Source organism: Mesoplodon mirus, assembly GCF_964341445.2.
Source record: "Mesoplodon mirus genome assembly, chromosome: 5".
Taxonomy (NCBI): Eukaryota; Metazoa; Chordata; class Mammalia; order Artiodactyla; family Ziphiidae; genus Mesoplodon; species Mesoplodon mirus.
This window is the reverse complement of record NC_138980.1, coordinates 7,601,790-7,622,016: the sequence shown is the minus strand read 5'-3', so window position 1 is coordinate 7,622,016 and position 20,227 is coordinate 7,601,790. Positions and strand designations below refer to the sequence as shown.

General features: G+C 41.0%; 1 long non-coding RNA gene across 1 annotated transcript in view; it reads right to left on the bottom strand.

Annotated features, from left to right (window-relative positions):
• The window catches only part of LOC309805130, a 90,585-nt gene extending 74,738 nt beyond the window's left edge, over nt 1–15,847 (bottom strand). The window contains exon 1 of the long non-coding RNA XR_014294227.1: nt 15,334–15,847. This is a non-coding gene — a long non-coding RNA (uncharacterized lncRNA). The remainder of the gene's footprint in view (nt 1–15,333) is intronic.
• Between the last annotated feature and the right edge of the window lie 4,380 nt (nt 15,848–20,227).

The window sequence follows — 20,227 nt, the reverse complement described above, 5'->3', positions numbered from 1 at the left end:
CACCAGGGTGACCAGCCCTGCCCTCGAGTGCTGGGCAGATGGATTAAGCTTCCAGTCCCCGGTCTCCCTTCAACCTAGAGTCCGTTCTCTAGTTTGTATTCCGGACCCATTTTTAGGCCAGTCCCCAATGGGAATCTTGGCCTTTGATCCGTCATTACCTTTTCAGGGAGCTTTGGTCCCAACTGCTTTGTGCGGATCCACTCTTCCTTTCAATCACTATACCTCCTCCACTTTTTCTTTTTGCCAGTGAAATAAAGCCCATTTGACCTGCCTCATCTGCAGCATCTTCCCTGATAAAAAATTGAAATTGACATCCCAGTCTCAAGCTGGAGGGGTTTTTTTTTTTAGTTTTATTGTGATAGAAATTACATATCTTAAAATTTACCACTTTTAAGTGTACAATTGAATGAATGATAGTAACATTACAGTTGTACAATCACCACCACAATCTAATTTTAGAATATTCCCATCCACCTAAAAAGAAACCTTGTGCCCATTTACAGGCATTCCACAGTCCCACCCCCAGACTTTTGACCATTTCATGTAAATGAAGTAATACAAAGCATGCACTTTTGTATCTGGTCAAGCTGAGCTCTTTTTACATATCCTAGTGCCTTGGCCATCACCTTGGACAACCCCCAAAAGCCTGTATATCCTTCTTCTTTTGTTCTCTATCCTCTTAGTGAAGATGCCTGCCTTTCTGAACAACTCTGAGCCTCCTTTATATATTAGGCTCTGGGCTTAGCCTCAGGATACAGTGGTCAGCAAAACTAGACATAGTCCCTGTCCTCACGAAGTTACACAAGTATTTATTTCACCCAGATTTAAAGTTATCAGTGTGATGTGTTCTGCAAGAGAGAGACAAAAATCTTGATTTTATTCTGAGCTAACTTAATGTAGTTTATAAGAATTGCCTACTACCAAGCATCTTGAAAACCACAGACTTTCCAGTCAAAGTGGAAATGTTTTTGTTTTTGCTAAAAGTAAGACATGGTATTCTATGCAATCCCAGTTGCCTTTTCTGCAGAAGCTGACAAACTGATCCTAGAACTCATACGGAAATGCAAAGCACCGCAAATAGCCAAAACAATCTTGAAAAATAAGACCAGTGTTTTTTCCTAATTTCAAAACTTACTACAAAGCTACAGCAATTAAGACAGTGTGGTACTAGCGTAAGGATAGGCATATCGATCAACAGAATAGAATTGAGAGTCCAGAAAAAAACATAGACATTTATGGTCTACTGATTTTTGGCAAGGGTGCTAAGATAATTCATTAGGGAAAAGAATAGTCTTTTCAGCAAACGATGCTGGGAAAACTGAGTATCCACATGTAAAAATTAGCTCAAAATAGATTAAAAACCTAAATCTAAGAGTTAAAACTATAAAAATCTTAAAAGAAAACATATGTAAATCTTTGTGACCTTGAATTAGGGAATGAATTCTGAGATATGACAACAAAAATATGAGTAACAATAAAAAACAGATTAGACTTCATCAAAATTGAAAACTTTTGCACAGCAAAGCACATTATCAAGAAAATAAAAAGACAACTTATACAATGGGAGAAAATATTTGCAAATCATATATCTGATAAGGGGTTAATATCCAAAATATATAAAGAACTCTTACAACTCAACAACAACAAAAAAATCCAATTAAAAATGGGTAGGACTTCCCTGGTGGTGCAGTGGTTAAGAATCCACCTGCCAATGCAGGCGACACAGGTTTGAGTCCTGGTCCAGGAAGATCTCACATGTCGTGGAGCAACTAAGCCCGGGCACCACAACTACTGAGCCTGCGCTCCACAGCCCACATGCCACAACTACTGAAGCGCCCGTGCTCCGCAACAAGAGAAGCCACCGCAACGAGAAGCCCGCGCACCGCAACGAAGAGTAGCCCCCGCTCACTGCAACTAGAGAAAGCCCGTGCGCAGCAACAGAGACCCAACGCAGCCAAAACTTAATTAATTAATTAATTTTTTAAAAAAATCATTTACACTTCAAAAAAAATGGGCAAAGGACTTGAATAGACATTCTCTAAAGAATTTATACAAATTGTTAACAAGCACATGAAAAGACACTAGGGTTATTAATAAAGTATAATTTCATTTTAGAGAAAAAATCACATGAGATATCATTTCACATCCATTAGGATGGCTTTGATCAGAAAGACAGACAATAACAAGTCTTGATAGGATGTATAGAACTGAAACCTGCATACATTGCTGGTAGGAATGTAAAATGGTGCAGCTGCTATGGAAAACAGTTAAATAGTTCCTCAAAATGTTAAATACAGAGTTACCATATGACTCAGCAATTCTACTGTTTAGTATATACCAAATAGAATTGAAAACATATGGCCACACAAAAACTTGTATACAAATGTTCATAGCAGCGATATTCATAATAGCCAAAAATGTAGCAACAATACAAATATCCATCCACTGATGAAGGATAAACAATATGTGGTATATCCATGTAATGGAGTATTATTCAGCTGTAAGAAGCAGTGAAGTACTGATAACACACTACAACATGGATGAACCTTGAAAAGTTTGCTGAGTGAAAGAAGTAAAATAAAGAAGACCACAAATTACGTGATTCTGTTTATATGAAGTGTTCAGAATAGGCAAATCCACAGAGACAGAAAGTAGATTAATGGTTGCCTAGGGCTGAGGAGAGGGATGGGGGTGTAGGGGATGGGAGGTGATAGCTAAAGGGTACAAGATTTCTTTTGAGCTGATGAACATAGTCTGGAATTAGATAGTGGTGATAATTGTACAACTTTATGAATATACTAAAAAATACTGAATTGTATACTTTAAAGGGGCACATGAAATATATCTCAATAAAAAAATAAGTAAGGCTTGGTCACCATAAGCCAATTCAAACAAAGCAGAAGAACATATAACGTGAGAGTAAGTGTCTGCATTCCCTTTTCCCCACATGACTGTCATTAAGCTCCTGTCTCTGGGCTCCAAGCCTACTTTTCCATAACCTGCTTTGTGATGCTTTGACTGGGACTCAGCATGTCACATTTCTCACAAGAGGGACATTGTCAGGCAGCAATGTCCCTTGACCCCAGGAGTGCAGTTTGTTCCGGTTCCAGTCTCCAGCTTCTTTCAGCCCTCCTAGCATCATCCCTGTGGCCCCCTTTGGAAGGGTACCAGCAAAAGCCAGGAAGTGCTCCCTTCTCGCAGGTCTGAGCCCTCCTCTGAGGTTCTAATAACACTCAGCCTCATCCTATTTCTCATTCTTAGTTGTGGTAGCTGCTTCCCACAGTTACTGTCTTTTGTGATATCTCAATATTCCCTTCTTACTTTTTCAGCACTCCAACCTTGTATATATTTCTTTATACCAAATCCCTTTTGTTGAAATATTTTGTATGGTGTCTGTTTGCTTAATTGCATCTTGACTGACAAAGCCCATTATATATCTATACATTCCTCTAAGTTGCTTTTAATTCATATTGAAATATTACCTCCCATTGTTCTTTATATAATGGGATACTATATTATGCCATAAGTTGCTTTACATTGTTTCATCAATGTACTTCCACATCATTTTGTATACAGTTAATGTATCCTTTTTATGGTACTTGGATCCATTTCATCTTCTCCCATGATGTTCATTGCTCTAAATGTGTCTAAAGTATATTGTTCTTTTGAGAAACTTTGATTGCACTGAATTCTAATTATATTCACTTATTTATGAAGCACCTACTCTGTGAAAACATTATACTGAGTGTTTGAGAACATAAGGATAAATTAGACATGGTCTTGCACTTGAGGAGATATGAGATATAGCTGAGACTATAAAATTGAATTTTTCAAGACATTTCCAGTTTTAAGTAATCTGTCCTTTTCCTTCAATATACTAATTCTCGTACCCAAATTTTTATTTTCAGTCAAACACAAATCTCCATTCAGTCACTACTATGCAACTCTTTATCCTGATGTTCATCTGCTCCATAAAAAGAGGGGTTCTGGGCTTCCTTGGTGGCGCAGTGGTTGAGAGTCCGCCTGCCGATGCAGGGAACACGGGTTTGTGTCCCGGTCTGGGAGGATCCCACATGCCACAGAGCGGCTGCGCCCGTGAGCCATGGCCACTGAGCCTGCGCGTCCAGAGCCTGTGCTCTGCAACGGGAGAGGCCACAATAGTGAGAGGCCCGCGTACCGCACAAAAAAAAAAAAAAAAAAAAAAAAACAGGAGGAATAAGAGAAAAGTTACAAACCAAAACTTGAGACTCCCAGCCTTCTTCCCCCACCTGAGCCCAGAATGTTGATACCTTAAATTATACCTTCTGGGCAGGATGTAAAAGACCTCACTATGGAATCTGACCAGCCAGAGAGGAAATATCTAACAATCCTGGTATTTGGGGTACCCTAATGAAATAGCCAGTGAAGTCACCTTACAGTGAAGCTCACAGTTGACAAACCCTATTCTCACTCCAGCTTTTTGTGCCCTATTCTTAAAAATGATCAGGACTTCCCTGGTGGTGCAGTGGTTAAGAATCCACCTGCCAATGCAGGGGACACGGGTTCGATCACTGGTCCTGGAAGATCCCACATGCTGCGGAGCAACTAAGCCCGTGCGCCACAACTACTGAGCCTGCGCTTTAGAGCCTGAGAGCCACAACTACTGAGCCCATGCACCACAACTACTGAAGCCCACGCACCCTAGACCCCACGTGCCGCAACTACTGAGCCCACGTACTGCAACTACTGAAGCCCGTGCACCTAGAGCCCGTGCCCCACAACAAGAGAAGCCACTGCAATGAGAAGCCCCTGCACTGCAACGAAGAGTAGCCACCACTTGCAGCAACTAGAGAAAGCCCACATGCAGCAACGAAGACCCAATGCAGCCAAAAAAAACAAATAAATAAATAAATTTTTTAAAAGATCAGACTTCTATGATTCCAACTATATGACATTCCGGAAAAGGCAAAAACCATGGAGAGAGTGAAAAAAATCAGTGGTTGCCCAGGGTTGGAGGGAGAAGGAATGAAAGGCAGAGCACAGAGGATTTTTAGAGCAGTGAAACTACTCTGTGTGGTACTGTAATGATGAATACATGTCATTATACATTTGTCCAAACCCATAGGATATAAAACACCAAGAGTGAACCCTAAATAAACTATGGTCTTTGGGTGATTATGTATGTTCATCAAGTGTAACAAGTGCACCTCTCTGGAGGGAGACGTTGATAACAGAAGAAGCTGTAAATGTGTGGGTTCAGGGGGTATATGGGAACTCTCTGAACCCTCCCTTCAATTTTGCTGTGAACCTAAAACTTCTCAAAAAAAATTTTAAAGGAGCTCTTTATATTATTCTTACAAGTATTTTGAAAACTTATAATTTCATCAAAATAAAAAGTTACCCACCTCATGGCTCCCTCCCCCCAAAAAAAGATGTATATGAAATTGATGGAAGGGGTCAGGAGACAGAAGGTGTTGTGGAATAAAGGGACTGAGAATTCTGAGATGTGCTTTCAACTTTTTAGAGTTGTTTTAATGCCTCTTCCCTCTTTCTGGAAATAATCATATCAAAAGTCTGCTCGTTTATAACCCCACATAAGAGACAATTTTCAGATAGAAAAAAAAATTGCCCGATACCCATTGTAAATACCCAAGTCTCAGAAAATAGACATTTTGGTTCTAATTTGGTGGAACATACAAGTGTGCAGAAAGTAACATCAAAAAAGGGGGAGCAATAGTCTAAAAAGCCAACAGCAGGGAAGTGATTAAATACATGGTGTTACATTTGCAACCTGAAATAGTATGACATAGATATATTAAAAGATTGCTTATTGTCATGGTTAAATGTCTATGATAGCACATTGAGCAAAATAAGGTACAGAGAAACCCATACAGAGGAATCCATGCAAAGAGGTGTGTAGATGGGGGAGTAGCCCTCTTGTATTGCATGTGGCATAGTAGTTTCTAAGAACCTAGCAAAATAAGATCTATCTCTTAATGAATGCAAAGTATTTGCATATGGCAAATACTCCATAAATACTGTTAAAACAAAAACCAGATGAAAACAAGTCAAAATGTTAGCAATGATGACTTCTGTGTGGTAAGATTGTGAGCTATCTTTCTTATAGGTGTGGTTTGCTTTTTTTTTTTTTTTCCTGTTTTTGATAATGAACATCCATGATCTTTTTTTTTAATCAGGAAAAATATAAATTGTCTTCTCCTGGCCACACTACTTTCACCTGGAAGTTAAAGGACCCAAAACTGACCAGACATAATGTTCAATTGTAGGCATCCAGAGAGAGTCCTGCAATTGAAAAAACAGACCTGCGCTCACTGACAGCAAGAGCATTTATGTCCAAAGAAGGTACAATTGTTCCCTTACGAAGGCTGAGGCTTGACATATATAAGCTCTACTGTATACTATACCATACAGTATAGTACAGTATACAATACTAGACTATACTGTATGCTATTCTGTATACTATTATATACAGTAGAGTGAGACAGGTTAAAAAAAATTGTTTGCACTTGTCCAAGTTTCTCAGAAAGCATAATACTGAACAAATCCTTGACAAAAGTGATCATTAGATAGGCTTTAAATCCAGAGTTCCCAAGTATGTGTTTAGCTTGGTTGTGGATTAACACTAAAGGTAAAGGAAAAGGAGCCTTGGTTATTAATAAACATATTTCTTACTTAACCTGCTGAAGGACACTTTGGGAGGCTAAAGCATCACACTACCCTGTGGACATTCTCCAAGCTTGAATGTGGACACCCTCATGTATCTAGATTGAAAAGTATCAACAAGCTCCTAACAGGGACCCCGTGGATAGTCAGGTCTGAGGCTCTGTCACCAATTCTGAGAGGTCTCATTCCCCTCCCTACCCACTGCAACAACAGAACTTACAAGGGTTTTCACACTTGAGAAGATCTCTTCCAGAAAGATCCCACACAAAGTTCCTCAGAATTGATCCATCTGTTATGAACTGAATTGTGTCCCCCCAAATTCATATGTTGAAGCCCTGACCCATGATATGACTATTTAAGAAGATAATTAAGGTTAAATGAGGTCATAGGGGTAGGGCCCTAATCTAATAGAACTGGTGTCCTTCTAGGAAGAGGAAGAGATACCAGAGTACAATCTCTGTGCACACACAGAGAAAAGGTCATGTAAGCACACAGCAAGAAGGCACCCACTGTCTGCAGGCAGGAAGAGATCTCACCAGAAGCCCACCCTGACAGCACCTTGATGTGGAAAGCCCAGCCTCCAGAACTGTGAGAAAATCAATGCCTGTTTAAGCCACCCAGTTTGTGATAACTTATTATGGTGGCCTTAAGTCAACTAACTCAGCACCCTTTCTTTTTAACACAAAAATTTAACCATGCCACATTGAAGAATCTAAGGAAACATTTTACAATGGTCAGACTGACCGAGGTTTGAACTTCCACTTCCTAATTCCCTTTTCATAAAGATCAGGCTAAAGGGGTATTTTCCTCTAACATTCATAATGCTTGATGTTTCACTTTATTCTGACTTGACTGTCTGAAGAACTGGATATATAAGAATCAAAATAACTTCCTCTGATTACCAAATAAATGCGTAATGAAAATATGCAAAAGCCATCTGGGGCTACACAAGTCAATCCTAGATATCATGATTATTCCCTTTAAGTCTGCTTTGGTTTGAATTGTAGAAAACTGATGGGAAAATTCTTTGAGTTTTTCAGCTATGATGCTGAGAAACACAGAAGGGATCATGGAGATTTTATCTTTGACACTAACAGAAAAGAACTTCTATAGGAAAGCAAACTGCTTTTATGCTTCAATGCTCTCAAAAATGACCAGAAAGTCACTCTAAAATTTACTTCTGAAAAGGTGTCAGATTTGTATTGACCTCATGGGAGCCAGATTTTGGTTAATTAGAAGCTCATCTGTGAACAGACATCTGAAAGTTCAATGAAGAACCATTAACAACTTTTTGGACAGGTTTCTCTTCATCTGTCGTCTCACAGAGCAGTCAGTATTGGGATCTGTCCCTTTCTCTTAAGATATAAAAGTCCAGTTTTTGCCAAAACATACGTTCAGTGAGCTGGTGCCTTCTGGAGGGCAGGCTTTTGTTGGCCTCTTTTATTGATTTTCTTGACCCCAGAAATACGCAGTAAATAGAATTCTGTTCAACTTGAAAAGAGAAACTAGACTCCCAACACTGTCCATACCAATCTAAACCCTTCATTGATTAAAAAGAAAAAAAAAAAAGGAAAGGCAACAACAAATGAAAAACCACAAAAACAACAGGCAGCAAGCCAAAGGCAAGACCATTATAAATAAAATGATCTGCTTTAGAAAAGAGGCCCAGTGTTCTCCATCTAATTTAAAAATTATAATGCATTGAGCTAAAAATCAGATAGTCTCTTTTTATGGTAGATAAAAGGGGGAACCAGAAAGACCATCAGGGACTGAGCAAGAATCATGGTTATGCTGGGGGAAGGGGTCCATGATACCCCTCCTTGACCTACCATAACCTCATCCTGCTACCCTGACTTTGCTGATAATAGTGTTTGTAATATAACAGATGACCTTCCAATTAAGAGTAATAAATCCAGACCTATTTAAGTGATTCTTCTCACTACCTGGTATTAAATTATACATTTATTTTCCCTTATATATTGGCCTTGAGCACCACCAGAATCAAACCCATAAAGTCACCTCCACTTCCTCAATATTTGATGAATAAAGGAATTAATGAATGAAACATAGGGGTTGAGATTGTTGCATTTGCTTGCAGCAAGCCCCTGAAGATGAAATGAGAACTCAGCTGATCTGGAGGAAGGGAAATGGAACTACTGTATTCAGAACATTACCCCTTGATTGTTAGGCAAAAGCTAGGAAAAGTCATTTGATATAAAAAAGAGAAATCTTGTTGGGAAGGATCAAAGGATACTACTATCATCAATGACTACATATATAAACCATAATATCAATACAATGGGAAGGTACACAGCCATTTAAAAAATCAAGGGGGAAAAACAGTGACTGCATGTATATTAGGTGGAAATGGCAGGTATCAAATGCATAATGTAGTTCCACTTATTTAATAATCTGAAATCCCATACCACTAAATACTCAGTAATCATCATTAGATTAATTCAGTGTGATTAGATTTCTTTGCACTTATTGCTGCTTTTAGGAGGTGTCTGTATTGGATATGTATTCATTCATAATTAGAAACTGCTCCATGGAGTTCAAGAAGAAAGACTTTCCTTCAGCCTGAAGCTCACAACTGGATCACAGGACTACATTTACTGCCCTCATAGTCATACCATCTACCCTTTGGAGACAGTAGGGGTGAACGAAGGCAATTCTCTTGTTATAAATAGGACTCTCTAAGAAGACAAACAAAAATAGATCTACCTCTTAACCTAGTCTGTCAAGCTCCCTGGACCCAACCAACAGCAACAGGGCTCTTCTGACTGTCCTCAGACCCTGATCCTTTTCTCTCCCTTTGGATACCTTTTGTTATGTATGGTTTAGAGTCTTGCCTCCCATTTGTCCATCACAGATCTCTGTGCTTCTTGCAGGTGCAAAGGGAAGGCTCCTATCACAGGGAGGATCAAGAGCCTGCTAGGACGTTATATCCACCCAGAAACTGTCTCAAACTGAAACTCCTTACAGCTGCAAGTTTACTAATACCTGACACATAGAGTTGTTGCAAGGACAAGCGGTAATCCCAAAGTTAGACGCGTGGGGTGGGGGAGAAGTTCCTGGAGGGTGTCCTCTCAAAGTAAACAAACATCAGATTCACCTGAGGAGCTAGTTAAATGAGAAGTTTCCATGACCTCGCTCCCAAGATTCCTTTTCAGTAGGTCATTTTTAATGTGTACATTGAATAGCTTTCTAAGGCAATTCTGCTGCAGACAGCCCACAGATCACACTCAGAAACAGTGCTTCCAAACCTTATCTAATGACACAGGGTGGACAGTGAGGCCAACGGAAGTGCCTCAATATTTTATCCCAACTCTGGTTGAACTGAAGTCAAAAGGTTTGCCTCTAGCTAGCTGTAAAAAAAAAAAAAAAAAAAAAAAAAAAAAAGCTGAAGTAATAAAGTAGACTTTCTGAGCATTTGACATTTACATCTCAATTTCTCCTTTTAGGAACGTGACAGCGTTCTCACCTGGGAACTTTAGGCAATGCTGTTTTGCATTGAGAGTTTATTTTGCTTGGTAATTATTCACAAAATGTTTTACAGGGTATATTTGGTCTCCCCAGCTTGACTCTAAACTCATGGCGTAGTTGGAAGGCTTTAAAAACACTTTTTTAATGACATGGAAAGAGAGAAAATGTGCTTAGTTCAGCACTGTTGACAAAAGTGCACCCAAGGTCACTAGACGTATATTTAATGCTGCCTCATTCAGCTCTAAATCTGGAGTATGATTCCTTTTAAATTGGAGACCAGGAGTAGGAATATCAGGTGGAGAGTATTATCATTCTAAATTTTAAAAAGCTTTTACTTCATAATCAGGGCAAGTTTCGCTTTAACGCAATGGTCCTCAAAATGCGGTCTACAACCAGCCAAATTAAAGTGACCTTATGGAAAATACACATTCTCAGGCTCCTCCCAGACCCAATGAATCAGAAACTCTGGCAGTGCACCCAGACATATGAGTTTTAACAAGTTCTCCAGGGATTGCTTCTGTCTTAGTCAGCTAAGGCTGCTATAACAAAATACCACAGACTGGTGTGGGTGGGATGGGGGGAATTAAACAAGAAACATTTATCGCTCACAGTTCTGGGGGCTGGGAAGTCCAAGATCAAGGTGCCGGCAGATTCGGTCCTTGGTGAGGGCTTTCTTCCTGGTTTGTAAATGGCCGCCTTCTTGATGTATACTCACGTGGCCTTTCCTAGATGCTCTCTCTCTCTCCCTCTTATAGGGGCATTAAATCCCACTGTGGGACTTCCTTGGCGGTCCAGTGGTTAAGACTCAGTGCTTCCACTGCAGGGGGTACGGTTTCGATCCCTGGTCGGGGAAGTTCCGCATGCCGCGAGGTGCGGCAAAAAAAAAAAAAAAAAAAAAAAATCCTGTTATGGAAGGCCCCACCCTCAAGGCATAGTTTAAATCTAATTACCTCCCAAAGGCCTTACCTCCAAACACCATGACACTGGAGGTCAAGGTTTCAACATGTGAATTTGAGGACACATTCCCTCTGTAACATGTTCAAATGCACACTTAAATCTAAGACTGGGGTTGGAAGGGATGGAGGAAATCTGTCTTATTATGCATATTAAAAACAAATAAACAAAAAACACAAAGGCAATAAAATAGTAAAGCTAGCATGTAATCAAAGTGTACAATCTGCTTGCTAGAAAACACTATTCATAAAATAAATGTGCACGAAAAGAGATCCCCCCACATACATGTATACAATAAATGCACAGAAACAAATGAAAATATTTCTGTTGCATTTTTACAAAGTGCCTTGTTTCACTTGATCTCAGTGGAGTCTCCTAACTTCCCTGAGTTGAAAATTAAGTCCTATTACTTTCCTGTTTTACAGGTAACAACACGAAGTTCAGAGATGACCTGGGGCAAGTCACATTGGTACCCACGCTGCCTAAATTCTGTATTCACTTCCCTCCACCAAAAAGCATTTCCTTCTTTTATTATAACAAATGAATTCCCCGGTTCCTTCACCCTGTTTCACAAGGATTGGGGTAAATGTTATCTTCCACAGCTCCTAGCTAGTTTGTTTGTTGTCTGCAGACCTTTTCTTCATTCACAAATTAACAGCTTGTCCTCATATTAACCAGATGGATGGCTGCACCTGGTTAATTGGAGTTGTAAGATGGATAAGTGGATTAAAGAGCACAGCAGCTGGAATGCTCACTGCTGGCCGGACATAATTAAGAAAGGAGGAGTGAGCAAGTTCTACTGGGGCTTCAGTGAGGGAAAGGCTCAGTGGACTGATTTCCTGGAACTGCTTCAATTACTAAATTATGAGAAGCGCTTGCTGCCTCATCGGGAGAACGTTGCAATTCTGCTGCTGAGAGAGCACAAATTTTGCTCTCTCCCTAAGATGTTCAGCATTGAAATCAATGTTTCACAGAGTGCGTCTATTGACCACCTGTCTCAGAATCATCTGGATGTTTATTAAAAATGCAGATTTCTGGACCTCATCCAAGACCCACTGATTTAGGGGGTGGGGGTTGATGGTGAGGACCAGGAATCTGTATTGTTAATAATCTCCCTCTAAAATTGTGAACCACTGACTTATTGCTGTCCTCAAATATGTAGAATTTATAGAATCACCTAAAAAAGACTGCACAATCCACACTTTGGGAACAGTAACTCTGGTAGAGCCCTTGGCTACCAAAACCTCCAGCAACTGAATCTCCAAAAGCCCAAAAGTCCTTGAGAAAGCAAAGAATCTATTGCCAGAATCCAAGTAGGTTTTGTCTCAGAAGCCTCCTGAGACACTTGTTAGAAATTCTCCACCTCAGCCCAGAAGTGGTGAATCAGAAACTCTGAGGATGGGGTACCCTCAGGATGAGTCTGAGGCATGCTGAAATTTGAGGACCACTGCTCTAGACCTGTTCTGCTCAACTCTCAGTGCACATATGAATTCCCTGGAGATCTTGTTAAAATGCAAATTGTTTCAGTAGGTATGGGAACTAAAAATCTCCCAAGGGAAGTTGATGCTGCTGGTTCATAGACCACACTTTGAGGAACAAAACTTTAGGTTATTTTTTATCTAATGGTATGATATAAAATTCATGTTAAAAAAAAAAAAAAGCGGGTTCCTAGGCCTAGGCTGAAATGGTTATGTAATCAGCACACTCCAAGCACAGAAAGTGAGGCTGCTAAAATACCATCAGTTGGATTTGAGCTCTGAATATGAGGGATGAATTTGTACTGACTGGCCCACAGGCCATCCTCCAAAACCGTGATAACTAAGATCACAATTTTTTTTTTTTTTTTTTGGTATTTTGGCTATGCTGTGCAGCATGCAGGATGGCTCCCTGACCAGGGATCGAATGCAGGCCTCTGCAGTGAAAGCACCAAGTCCTAACCACTAGACCACCAAGGGAACTCCCCTAAGATCACAGATTTTTATGTGGCTAGAAAAGGAAGCCAAAACTGGCTTCGCAAGGATCAAACTCTGATGCAATTTACAAACACTGTCACCAGTCAGCTAATAGGCTCTGATAAATTATACTAACTCTCTCTAGAGCAGACTCTGCTGTATGTATAGACAGCTCTGGTCAGAGACTTGGGGACTTCTAGTTCTGACTCATGTCCCTTCACTGGGCCTTGATTTCCTCACATATTGAATGATAGGTTTAGGGCCTTTGCCTACCCTTAAAAGTCTGTAGTTCTCAGGGCTTCCCTGGTGGCGCAGTGGTTGAGAGTCCACCTGCCTATGCAGGGAACCACGGGTTCGTGCCCCGGTCCGGGAAGATCCCACATGCCACGGAGTGGCTGGGCCCGTGAGCCATGGCCGCTGAGCCTGTGCGTCCGGAGCCTGTGCTCCGCAATGGGAGAGGCCACAACAGTGAGAGGCCCGCGTACCGCAAAAAAAAAAAGTCTGTAGTTCTATGACCCGTTCAGTCCAATTGTTATACTTGCTATATTGCCTCTGGAGCTGAAGATTGCCACTGCCTACCCTTTGCACTTGAGTTCAGTGAAAGCACAGTTTTGTTCCTCTGAGTCAGCCTCTATTGCTGGTCCAGGGATCACAAACTTCTGCAACATGCGTATGATTTCAGACCCTGTGTGCTTCTTGCGCTTGTACTTTTCACCTTTACCTTGGTATGTTTTCAGTTATTCAGCCTTGATGTTCCATCACACTAAAACTCCTATTGGAATATTGTCACATAGAAGACTAGTTTGCCTGGCTGTCAAGGGTTTACTAAGTAGCCCATGTCTGTTGAGATGAGGTACGTACAAATTAGAGAGTGAGGATTTGCTTCTAATAGGGACCTACCAGAATAATTTGTGCAATAAAGACTTTGAATAGCTAGTAGGTTTATAGAATTTCTCTAGTGTAATTAGGAGAGGCATTGTTGTGTAATGAAGAAAATTAATTAGAACTAAGTGTTTAGGGAATGTCTGGTTAGGTAACCAAAGGCATATTCGCAGCCTAATTGTTTTTTGGCAGCTGGAGGCATGTTATACCCTTTCAGAGTGTTTAGTTAATGGATATTTTAACATGCCCCACTGTTTGCTTTTCCTTAAATTTAAACTACTTCCCCATAAAAAAAAAAAGTTCATCAAAGGTTTGAACCAAGTATCTATCCCATTGGAAAAATGCCTCAGTTATCTGATTTATTTGATCATACTGTCTGCCAAATGTTCATTGTTTTCAGAGGAAGTCCATACTGAGAATAATTTGCATGCCCTCCTGCACCAAGTGTAATTATAGAGTTCTACTGTATGCTTATAAAGCACAAACACCAAAACATTTTCTAATATTTTTCCAATATTTCTTCTAACCTGCACCCAAGTTGCAAGTATTCTGTTTCAAGTCTTCTCTGGAACAAGGTAGAGTTTTGAAAATACAGTATGTTTTAAAATAAGATGGGGGCTTCCCTGGTGGTGCAGTGGTTAAGAATCTGCCTGTCAATGCAGGGGACACGGGATCGAGCCCTAGTCCAGGAAGATCCCACATGCCGTGAAGCAACTAAGCCTGTGAGCCACAACTACTGACCCTGTGCTCTGGAGCCTGCGAGCCACAGCTACAGTCTGCATGCTGCTGCTACTGAAGCCTGCACACTTAGAGCCTGTGCTCCGCAACATGAGAAGCCACCGCAATGAGAAGCCCGAGCACCACAACAAAGAATATCCCCTGCTCACCGCAACTAGAGAAGGCCCGTGCGCAGCAATGAAGACCCAACGCAGCCAAAAATAAAATTTTTTTAAAAAAGGATCAGTTATCCAGTTGGTTGATTATTTTTCTAATATGCATAAAAATTTGAAGTCAAATAGACATAGGTTCAAATCCTGGCTCTGTCACTTGCTATGAGATCTTTAGAAAATTATTTAAACTACCTAAGGCTTAGTTTCATGATCTGTAAATGAAGATAATAACTCTGGCATTATAGGGTTGAAGTGAAAATTAGACAAAATAGTATATTTTATTAAATTAGGATATTTTTGGTTTCAGATGAGAGAAACCTGACATAAAATAACTTAAAATAGTAACAGGGAAATAACGTTTATTTAGAATAATTTTATATTTCCAAAAGAATTACAAAAATATTAGTTTCCCTTGAGCCAGCTTCCCCAAATATAAACAAGGTCACTGCCATAAAATTATTAAAACCAGAAAATTAACATCGACAAAAATACCTTAATCCACAAACCTGATTCAAATTTTGGCAATCATCTCTTTTCTGGTTCAGGATCCCACATTGTACTTAGGCTTCATATCTCGTTGGTCTCCACCGCCTAGGAAAATTCCTCAACTTTCTTTTCTTTTCTTTTCTTTTATTTTCTTGACCTTGACAAGTTTGAAGAATATTAGCCAGTTATTTTATAGAAGTCTCTCAATTTGAGTTTGTCTGATATTGTCTCATGATTTGGATTGAAGTTATTCATTTTCAGTAAGAATACCACAGAAGTGATGTTGTACTCTTCTCAGTGCATCAAGAGTCAATATGTCCCATTGCTATGATGTTAACTTTGATCACCTGGTCCAGGTGGTGTCTGTAAGTTTTCTTCACTATAGGGTTACTAATTTTTCCTTTGTAAATAACTATTTTGTGAGATGATACCTTGTGACTGTACAAATATGCTTTTTCTCATCATAGTTTTGTCCACTCATAGTATCCATCAACGATTATTGCCTGCAACAATTATTACCACGGTGTTTGGCAAATGGTTTCTATTTCCACCATGCATTCTGCATTTATTAATTGGAATTTTACTGTAAGGAAGAGTTGTCCCATCTCCCTGACTCATTTATTCAATTATTTATTTACTGATGTATGGACTCACAAATATTTTATATTCTACAGGATATAATCCATTACTACCTTTATTTTATTTTTATTTTATTTTATTGCTAAAATTGCCTTAGATTTGGTCATTGGGCGATCCTTCAAGTTGGGTTCCTGTGTCTTTTTTTTTTTTTTGCAGTACGCGGGCCTCTCACTGTTGTGGCCTCTCCCGTTGCGGAGCACAGGCTCTGGACGCGCAGGCTCAGCGGCCATGGCTCACAGGCCTAGCCGCTTCGCGGCATGCGGGATCTTCCCAGACTGGGGCACGAACCCATGTCCCCTGCATCGGCAGGCGGACTCTCAACCACTGCACCACCAGGGAAGCCCCCTGTGTCTTTTTAACTTGCCTCTGTTATTCTTTGGGCCCATCCTCACTTTCTGGCACCTATGCACATCTCATAATTCCAGCCCTGGAATGAGCCATTTCTCCAAGAAAACTTACATCATTGGGAAGTTCAAGGCAATGAAGCTGGCTTTAAGCACAGCTGAATCAAAGGGTTCAACTGATGTCACTAGGAATTCAAAGCTTTCTCTCAAACTTTTGGTTCTGCTTTTCTCAGTTTCATTCTTAGGTAAATGCTTACACATGGTGGATAAGATAGCTGCTGACGCTTACCCTCACAACTGTTCTTCCTAAGAAAAAAGAGAAAACTACTGATAGTCACAGCGAAAGTCCCATGGAGAGGTCATATTAGCACAACTTGGGTGATATGCCCATCTCGGATCCAATCTCTTTGGCCAGGGAAATGCGGTATTCTGCCCAGGTATGTATCATATGGCCACAGGCAGGGAGGAGGGGAGTTCAGTCCCATGAGACCACACGGAACGGCTTTTCCTCAAGAAAAGGGGGCTTCAATAAGATGTGGATGGGCTCCCACCATGCACAACATCTACAAGGCCCTTTGCTTAGTGAAGCACATAGTGAATATTACACAGTGACTTTTCCATCAACTCACTCTTCTGCCTCACTTCATCACTTCCGTCTGAAAGCAGGCACATCTGAGATGAGATAAAATTCACATGAATCAAGTTGGTTACTTGTTGGCACTGCTGGCCAAAGGTTTTTTTAAGTAAAAAGATGAGTATAATGTTACAATGTGGAGGTCTCAACCTCCTATCTACAACAAAAGGCTACCTGGAATGGCTGAGGACTACTATTCTGGTTAACATTGTGGATGGTGTGCACATATATGTTTGCACGTGTGTGTATAACATTCAGAGTCACAGCTTTCAAAGATTTAGAGGTAGTGTGGCAGAACAGAAATAATAGGGCTTTAGATAAAAGTAGATCTCAGTTCCAGTTCCGCCCCTTGCTGTGCCTTGGGTGAGTTACTTAGTCCCCCTGAGCTTGTTTCATCTGTAAAATAGAATAATTCGTACCTCACGTGATGTGAGGAATCAATGACATAATGCATGTAGAGCACGTAGCACAAGAGTAAGTGCACGAGAAAACTTTCAAATAAAATACAGGTAAAATAAAGGAGATATATAGAAAAAATAAACTAGAATGGATGTCATCTTCCTTCAACAATAATACAGGCACCTCAGCATGTCCAAAACATCATTATAAGCATCAGCTATTGTTGAATTAAAAATATGAATGTTACCAGTTAACAAAATCTGCAGTGTGTATTTCTCTTTTTATGTTGCCTGAAAACAAACAAGCAAACAATAACAGCAAAACCTAGAGTGTGGAAAAGTAAACAACAGAGCGAGAAGGCAACCTACCGAATGGTAGAAAATATTTGTAAACCACGTATCAATAAGGAGTTAATTTCCAAAATATATAAGGAGCTCATAGAACTTATTATCAAAAGACTAATAACCCAACGTTAATATTGGCTAAAGACTTGAATAGACATTTCTCCAAAGAAGACATACAAATGGCTAACAGGTATATGAAAAGATGCTCAATGTCATTGATCATCAGGGAAATGTAAATCAAAACCACATGAGATCATCTCAGACCTGTTAGGATGGTCATTATCAGAAAAACAAAAGATAAGTGTTGGCAAGGACGTGGAGAAATTAAAACACTGTTGGCGGGAATTTAGTAATGGTGCAGCCACTATGGAAAACTGTGTGGAGATTCCTCAATAAAACTACATGCAATCCATCAATTCCACTTCCAAGTATTTATCCAAAATAACTGAAATGAGGATCTCAAAGAGATATGTGTACTCTCATGTTCACTGCAGCATTATTCACAACAGCCAAGATGTAGAAACAACCTAAATATTCATCAACAGATAATGGATAAAGAAAATGTGGTATATCATACAATGGAATATTATTTGGTCTTTAAAAAGAAGGAAATCTTGCAATGTGACATAGGAGAATCTAAAGGATATTATGCTAAATCAAATAAGCCAGTCACAGAGGACAAATACTGCATGATTCCACTTAAATGAGGTACCTAAGATAGTCGAGCTCACAGAAGCAGAGAGTAGAATGGTGCTTGCCAGGGGCTAAGGGGAGGGGGAAATGGGGAATTGCTACTCAATGGGCATAAAGTCTCAGTTATGCAAAATAAGTTCTAGAGATCTGCTGTACAACATTGTCCCCATGATTAACAATATTCTTTGGAAAATTAAATATTTATTAAGAGGGTAAATCCCATGCTAAGTGTTCTTACCAAAAACAAAACAAACAAACAAAACCTAAGAATGAAGAAGCCAAAGCCACAGGTCTAAATGTAGGTAGAGGGACTTCCCTGGTGGTCCAGTGGCTAAGACTCCACACTCCCAATGCAGGAGGCCCAGGTTTGATCCCTGGTCAGGAAACTAGATCCCACATGTGACGAAAACCCCACATGCCGCAACTAAGACCTGATGCAGCCAAATAAATAAATATTTTTTTAAAAATGTGGGTAGAGCAATGGGGCAGGGGTTACATCTGTGTTGAGGGCTATGACACATGAGGGTTCCACTTTGTTAAACGTGGCTCCAACAGTCTCTCCATACTCAAAACCCCTTTAATACTTTCCTCGCATTTGTTTGTTAATGTTGATATGACGGTGGTTTAACGAGGCGGCTCTTTTAACATACAAGATGGAATATAAATCCAAATAAACGTCATCCCCTTCAAAATAGCTTCAGAGAAAAGATATATACTTGTTTCAGTGATGTTCCAAACTTCTGTGCCTAAAATTTTTCCCAAGACAAGATACTCAAAAATCAATTAAAATTTATTTAAATCCGAGACTAAATAGAGTGATCAAGTTTAATGTATCTGTTTGGCATTAAAACACTAAGGTAGGGCTTCAGGGGAAGATGGCGGAAGAGTAAGATGCGTAGATCACCTTCCTCCCCACAGATACATCAGAAATATATCTACACGTGGAGCAACTCCTACAGAACACCTACTGAACGCTGACAGAAGACCTCAGACCTCCCAAAAGGCAAGAAACTCCCCACGTACCTGGGTAGGACAAAAGAAACAAGAATAAACAGAGACAAAAGAATAGGGACGGGACCTGCACCCGTGGGAGGGAGCCATGAAGGAGGAAAGGTTTCCACACACTAGGAAGCCCCTTCGCGGGCGGAGACTGTGGGTGGCGCAGGGGGGAAGCTTCGGAGTAGCGGAGGAGAGCAAAGCCACAGGGGTGCGGAGAGCAAAGCGGAGATTTCCACACAGAGGATCGGTGCCGACCAGCACTCACCGGCCTGAGAGGCTTGTCTGCTCACCCGCCGGGGCGGCCAGGGCAGGGAACTGAGGCTCGGGCTTCGGTCGGAGCGCAGGAAGAGGTCTGGCGGCGTGAACACAGCCTGAAGGGGTTAGTGCGCCACGGCTAGCCAGGAGGGAGTCCGGGGAAAAGTCTAGACCTGCCGAAGAGGCAAGAGACTTTTTCTTCCCTCTTTCTTTCCAGAGACGGGCGCGAGCTGCGGCTAACAGCTCGGACACCAGAGACGGGCATGAGACGCTAAGGCTGCTGCTGCCGCCACCAAGAAGCCTGTGTGCGAGCACAGGTCACCCTCCACACCTCCCTTCCGTGGAGCCTGTGCAGCCCGCCACTGCTGGGGTCCCGGGATCCAGGGACAACTTCCCCGGGAGAGTGCACGGCTTGCCTCGGGCTGGTGCTACGTCACGCCGGCCTCTGCCGCCGCAGACTCGACCCACACTCTGTGCCCCTCCCTCCCCACGGCCTGAGAGAGCCGGAGCCCCTGAATCAGCGGCTCCTTTAACCCCGTCCTGTCTGAGCGAAGAACAGACGCCCTCCGGCGACCTACACGCAGAGGCGGGGCCAAATTCAAAGCTG